The 7,507-nt window shown below is 40.5% G+C and overlaps 1 pseudogene; it reads left to right on the forward strand.

Annotated features, from left to right (window-relative positions):
* Nucleotides 1-302: 302 nt before the first annotated feature.
* Nucleotides 303-2,281, forward strand: LOC131513086 (nuclear receptor subfamily 2 group C member 2-like; annotated as a pseudogene).
* The last annotated feature ends 5,226 nt before the right edge of the window (nt 2,282-7,507 follow it).

Below are 7,507 nucleotides of genomic sequence, written 5' to 3' on the forward strand. Positions count from 1 at the left end.
CTTTAAAGAAAAAAGCAAGCACGTTGCAGAGCACCAGAGTCACGAACGCTGAACTTGCACTGACAAAAACAGTAACAACCCCCCTTCCTCACCACCCCAGGTGGCCCCAGGCTGCCCTCCCTGTCCTCTACCCTCTCCCACCTAAGCGTCTCCTCTCCAGCCTGTGGTCTTTCGCACCCGCTGCCCCGGGCTCCCGCCGTCCGCCAACGCCAGGAGCTGGGTTCCCCACGCCCTGCCCTCCCCCCCAAACGGCGCAGGAAGCCCACCTGCTTCTAGGCCACTTTGGCGCCAAACCTTGAATTTCTCTGGCCATCCCGCTTCCCGATGGCTATGCACACGGAGCGGCTAGTTCGGCCCAGAGTGGCCCAGGTGCTGCACCCTCAGAAGTCTCCCAGGAATCCGCCGGGACGGCCGGCCCCTTCCGGTGCATTCTGGTAACCTCCGCCCACTCTGGGGTCAGCGGGCCTCGGCAAGTGCAGGTTGCTGCAGAGATGCAGACGGGCCAGAAGATCCAGATGGTCCCCTCAGTGGACACCTCTGGTATCCCCAAGCAGCCGTTCATCCTCATCGGCCCAGACGGAGCTGGAACTGAGAAGGTGATTGTGGCTTCCCCCCGCCCCGAGACATCCAACGCCAGACAGCTCCTTCTCACCACCTGGGATGACCTCATCCCTGTTGGGACCCACGTCGTCAGGGCCCCCACTTCTGTAGAAGGCCCACGTCCAGCGGCCGGAGATGGTAAGTACTGTGTGGTCTGTGATAACAAAGCACCTGGCTGTCACCATAGGGTTGTCAGTTGTGAAAGAGGCAACATTTATTACAAAGGGGCATAAGGAAAAATTTGACCTACAGCTGTCAGAGCAACTAAGCATCATCAGTAAGCGGCACCTGAAGAGCTGTCAGTTTTTCTGACTGAAAAAAATGCTTAGAGATGAGTGCGAAAATGGAATCTGTCCAGTGTGAACAGAAGCCCTTTAGGGGGGGAAAAAAAAAGAAGAAGAAGCCCTTTGATGTGCAGTGGGAGAAACCAAGGAACTGTGCCGCTTCAGCTGAGAAATAGGTCTTCTTGATGCAGGATGCTTGTGAACGTCCAGCAGCCTTTGATATACGGGGATGGTATGGTTCTTCTGATCACGGATTCTAAAGCTGACACAAGCCAGGGGGGTCCGGACACACCGCAAATGTAGTAGCGTCCCTTGCCAACCTAAGTGAACCCCTTAACAATGCCAAGTCTTCAGAACACCATGGGAGAACCAGTCTGCAAGTGAGATTCCTTGAGCAGGTGATACCTTAGCAAAAGCACTTGATACCACAGCTTCTTGTCTCCCAGCCTGGCAGACAAAATGGCGGAGGAGAGAGCATCCACAGCATCACTGGAGGACAGTCCACCATCACTGAGGTCAAAGACACCCTCCTTTTACACACTTACATTTGGGTTTGTGATGCCTGGCCCCATTCCAGAATCCCACAACATGTGCTACCTCTGCAAGTCTACATCCCACTTGCTTTTCCTCCCCACGGTCTGGGCCAGCAGTTCAGTCACTTGGTCAGGAATGCAACATCAGCCTTGTGCTGCCCTACTGGAATGAGCTCTTCAGCCTTGGCCTGCCCCAGTGTGCCCAGGTCGTGAGTCTCTCCAATATCCTGGCAGCTATGGTCAACCACCTACAGAACAGCATCCAGGGAGATAAACTTTCTGGTTACTGAATAAAGCAAGTCATGGAGCACATCTGTAAGCGTCAGGACTTCTGTTAACAGTATGGTGAAGCTGGATATGGACAGCTATGAGTATGCATACTAAGGTAAGCTATAGTTCTCTTTAGTCCAGATCATTCGGGTTTGACCAGCACAAACCAGATCGAAAATTCCAAGAAAATACAGAGATGGGCTTACAAGACTATGTTCAGAAGCCTTACTCAGAAGACACCTACCAATTGGCCTGGATTTTCATCTGTCTGCCGGGACTTAGGCTGATGAGCTCCAACATAACAGAAGAACTTAATTTTTTGTTTTGTTTTGTTTTGTTTTACTGGTTGCATTGTCAATGCTTTGATAGCATAATCCCCTATATCCTCAAAATGGAGACAACAGAGTACAATGGCCAAATCACCAGAGCCAGTATCTAATGCACACCACACACCTGCTGAGAAGCAAAAGAATCTTCCCAGGACTGCTCAGATACAAAGACAATGAAGTAGTGGTATTTTGGTATATACAAATATTACCAGTATGTTAGCCATTTCCTTCCTCATTTCTTTTTATTTGTTAATCCCAGACAATAGCAACCAAAAACTAACAGGATCCTTTTTTGCCACGAGAAATGTTTTCACGCCTTTCGGTGACACAGCAGGTTTTGGAACAACTGTTTAACTTAATTTGTATTTAGAAATTCTCAAAGGGCAAATAACAATAACAAAGTTTTATAATCAGAGACTATAATTAAGGAAAACTAAAAGCAATTTTTTGAAAAACAAAGAAGCCTTATATTCCACGGTAAATTCTAGCTCACTAAGAAAGAAAAAACCTTAAGATAGACATTCACAAATAATTTGCTATTAACGTTCCATTGAATGTTCAGCTTAACTTGTCACCTAATGAACGCTATTTTTAAGAACACAAAACTAAGTAGACAGGATGATAGAGTTGAAGCCAATATTCTCCCAACCTGTTCCAAAGAATAAAACCACAAAAGATTACTATGCCCTTTTGCCTTGTACTTAGTAATTTGCATTAATATGGTATGCGGTGGTTTATCCCATATTCAGTACAACAGCGAATTGCCCATTAACAGTTGTTCTTTAAGAAAAAAAAAGATTAAAGCTTAGCAAAAATAAAATTTTCAGAGAAGATTTAATTTTAAAATTTCAAGAGGTAATTAGGTAACCTGTGCTTTTATTTACTTATGTGTTAAGTATGATATATTCCAACATATAGATACTTTTTAGAAAGTATTGGTACTTAAAATTATTTCTATTTGGCAAAATTTCACTTACCTATGCCATTATTATCAGGCATTTGGTGGAAATAAAAATCAGTACTACATGTTGAAACACAACTGTATGTAAAATTAACACTAAAACTATTACATGTCTATTGCTTAAAGACAAGAATTACCCAGACCCACATTATACTCTTAATTCACCTGGCAATCTTTGCCTATTATGTTGCCCTTTCCTCGATGCAAAAGAAAAAAAAAAATGACTACCACTAACTGGACAAGAAAAAGAAAAATAGCAATTTCTAAAGATTATTATTTTTAATTGAACTTTTTATCGAGATAATTTTAGATTCATGTGTAGTTCTAAGAAATGACACATAGATCACTTTGCTCATGTTACCCTAACGGTAACATTTTGCAAAACTGTAGTATAATATCACATCCAAGATATTGACATTGACACAATCCACCAATCTTAATAAGAGTTCTTCAGTTTTACTTATACTCATTGTTGTGTGTGTAGGTGCATGTATGTGTATTAAATTCTTTATTATTACCTGTGTAGGTTTATGTATCCACCACAGTCAAGATAATCCACAGGTACCTAACCATAATAGAAGAACTAAAACTATAAAACTCTTAGAAGAAAACACTGGTGTAAATCTTTGTCATCTTGGATTAGGCAATGGTTTCTTAGATATGACCACAAAAGCACAAGCAAGAGAAAATAAAGATAAATTGGACTTTATCAAGATTAAAAATATCTGTGCTTCAATGTATACTATTAAGAAAGTGAAAAGACAACCAACATAGCAGGAGGAAATTTTTAGAAATCATATATCAGATAACAAGATTTGTATCTAAAATTTATAGAGAACTTAACACTTACAAGTCAAAAATAGAAACAAATAGCCGAATCTGTATAATGAACAAATTATCTCAATGGACATTTCTCCAAAGAAGATATACAAGTGGCCAATAAACACATGAAAAAATGCTCGGTATCATTAGCATATCAGAGAAATGCAAATCAAAAGTAAATGAGATACCACATCACCCCCACTAGGATGACTGGAATCAAAGAGAAAGGTAATAACAAGTGTAGATGAGGATGTAGATAAATCTCCACCCTCATATTCTGCGAGTGGATTGTAAAATGGTACAGCTGCTTTGAAAAGCAGGCTAGCAGATCCTCAAATGGGTAAATGTGAAGTTACCATATGACCCAGCAATTATACTCTTAGGTATATATCCGAGAGAAATAGAAATATATGCCCACACACAAAATTTTACACAAATGTCCATAGTAGAATTACTCATAATAGCCAAAAAGCAGGAAGGACCTAAATCCAACATATGAACAGATAAATAAAATGTGGCATATCTATACAATAGCATATTATTCAGCAATATAAAGGAATAAAGAATGCGTATGTGCTATGTCGTAGGTGAACTTTGAAATCATTATGCTAAGTGAGAGAAGATAGTCACAAAAGACCACATATGATTCTGTTTATATGAAATATGCAAAATAGGCAAATACATGGAGACAGACAATAGATTAAGGATTGCCTGGGGTTGAGGGAGGGGATTAGGGAAAAATGAATGACTTCTAGTAGTTACCGGGTTTCTCTTTGGAATGATGAAAATACTCTAAAATTGTGAGAATGGTTGCAAATACTTGTGAATACACTAAAAAAATTGATTTGTACACTTTCGATAACTTTATAACTCAATAAAGCACTTATTTAGTTCTTAAAGGTTAGGGGAAAAAAAGGTAAATCTCAAGTATCCTTCATCTTGCACTTTTATAAGCATATGCACCTTCTTCCTAAACCTCCCCATCCCTATTTCTATTCAGGGACAATTCTAAAATTTTGTCACTTCCAAACTGTTACATAAATGGAATCATGCAATACGTAATCTTTTGGATTTGACTTTTTCCTCTTGACATAATTCTTTGGAGTGTCATCCAAGTTGTTGCATGTATCAACATTCTTTTTTGTTACACTGGTATGGATGTACCACAATTTGTTTATTACCTGTTGAAGAAGGACATCTGCAATGATTCCAGGTTTGGGCTGCTAAAAATAAAGCTTCTTATGAATATTTATGTACAATTTTTTGTGTAAACGTAAGTTTTCATTTCTTTGGGGGGAAAACACCCAAGAGTGCAATAGCTGGATTATAGGATAATCACATTATTAGTTTTTTGAGAACCTGCCTAACTTTTTTCCAGAATGGATGTATCATTTTACATTCCCACTAGCAATGTATCAATGATCCAGTTTCTCCGCACCCTCACCAGAATTTGGTGTTGTCATTTTTATTTTTTACTGTAATCATTCTGATAGGTGTGTAGTTGAAATCTCACTGTGGATTTAATTTGCGTTTCCTTGATGACTCATCCTGTTAAACATCTTTTCATGTGCTTTACTGCCATCTGTTTATCATCTTCAGTGAAAGGTCTGTGCACGTCTTTTGGTTATTTTCTAATTGGGTTGTTTTTCACTGTTGAGTTTTGATGTTCTTTATATATTCAAGATAGTAGTCCTTTGTTGGATAGGTGTTGTATTATTTTCCTATGGCTACTGTAACAGATCACCGCCCAGAGGGTGTCTTAAGACAACAGAAATGTATTCTCCCCAGTTCTAGAGGCTAGAAGTCCAAAACCAGGGTATCAGCAGGGTTGTACTACCTCTGGAAGAAAAGCCTTCTTTGCTTCTTCCAGCGTTGAGTAGCTGTCAGCATTCCTAAACTACGGTCACCTCTCTCTGTCTCTGCTCAGTCTTCACATCGCCTTCTCTGTGTGTTTGCCTGGTGGCTGCATCTCTCCACCCTTTACCTCCATCTTCACATCACCTTTCTTTCACTATGTATTTGTCAAATCACCCTCTGCCTTTCTCTTACAAAGATTCTTGTGATGGCATTTAGGGCCCACCTGGGTAACTGAAAAATAATATCCTTATCTCAAAATCTTTAGCTTAACTACATCTATAAAGACCCCTTGTCACAGCCCATCTATTTTGAAAATATTAACTAATAAAAGTTTTAAAGGAAAAAAAAAACCCTTTTTCCAAATAACATTTACAAGTTCCAGGGATTGGACTCGATATGTGTAAGTACCCATTATCCAGCCTACTACAGGTGGTTTGCAAACATTTTCTCCCAGTCAGTAACTTGTCTTTTTATCCTCTTAACAGGGCCTTTCACACATCAAGAAAAATTTTTCATTTTCATAAGATACAATTTATCATTTTTTCCTTTTGTAGATCATGCTTTTGGTGTCCAGAAGTTTACCTTTTTTACCTTTTGTAAGATGGGCTACTTGAGAAGCAAATAGGTGAGGCCCATCTATTTCATGGCACTGGATGAAGAGTCATGTCTGCAATCCAAGATACTTATTACGGGAGTAAATGTAGGCTGGAATGAAAGAGCAAATTTATTTGTGACCTTTGTATGTGTGAAGGCCTCGATGGCAAGCTGGTATACCAACACAGAAAAAGCTCTGTTTTAAAAGGCAAGAGACAATTAACTAAAGGGAATTGAACCTGGCCAACTTGCCCTAGCATATTGTAGCAAAGGAGTTAGAATCAAACTGAATCTTGAGCAAACTAACAAAGTAATTCTAGATCATGAACCTGAGAAAAAATATAGCTACACAAAAACATTATTGCAACAATTGATGAAATTTGAATACAGATCCAAGATTAGGAAATAGTGTTCTATCAATGTAGAATGTTCTGGTTTCGATCGTTGTACTGAGACTGTGTTAAGAGAATGTCCTTTATTCCTAGGAAAGACATGTAAGGTTTCTTAGCAGTAGAAGCACTGTGTCTTCTACTTACTTTCAAATGGAATAGATCTGTTCCCAGGTAGAGATGGAATGATAGGTCACTCTCCAGAATGAGGTTTAGAACCTAAGGGGTCATGAGGGTGAGTGGCCAAAGGAGGCCGGTTGTTCTAGAATTGGGCATTCACTACAATGGTTCTCAGATTTGACTGTATATTAGAATCACCTGGAAGCGTTTAAAAATCCCTAGTGCCTGAGCGTTACTCCATCTATCTGCTTACCAAATCAAGAAATCTTGGGGCGCCTGGGTGGCTCAGTCGGTTAAGCGGCCAACTTTGGCTCAGGTCATGATCTCACGGTCTGTGAGTTCAAGCCCCGCGTCGGGCTCTGTGCTGACAGCTCAGAGCCTGGAGCCTGTTTCAGATTCTGTGTCTCCCTCTCTCTGACCCTCCCCCATTCACGCTCTGTCTCTCTCTGTCTCAAAAATAAATAAACGTTAAAAAAAAAAATTAAAAAAAAAAAAAAAAGAAATCTGGGGATGGATACTAGATAGTAATTTTAAAAGTCCTCATGTGCGGGGCGCCTGGATGGCTCAGTCGGTTGAGCGTCCGACTTCGGCTCAGGTCATGATCTCACGGTTTGTGAGTTCGAGCCCCGCATCGGGCTCTGTGCTGATGGCTCAGAGCCTGGAGCCTGCTTCAGATTCTATGTCTCCCTCTCTCTCTGCTCCTCTGCCGCTCACACTCTCTCTCTCTCTCAAAAATAAATAAACATTA

The sequence above is a fragment of the Neofelis nebulosa genome, chromosome 5 (assembly GCF_028018385.1).
Source record: "Neofelis nebulosa isolate mNeoNeb1 chromosome 5, mNeoNeb1.pri, whole genome shotgun sequence".
Taxonomy (NCBI): domain Eukaryota; kingdom Metazoa; phylum Chordata; class Mammalia; order Carnivora; family Felidae; genus Neofelis; species Neofelis nebulosa.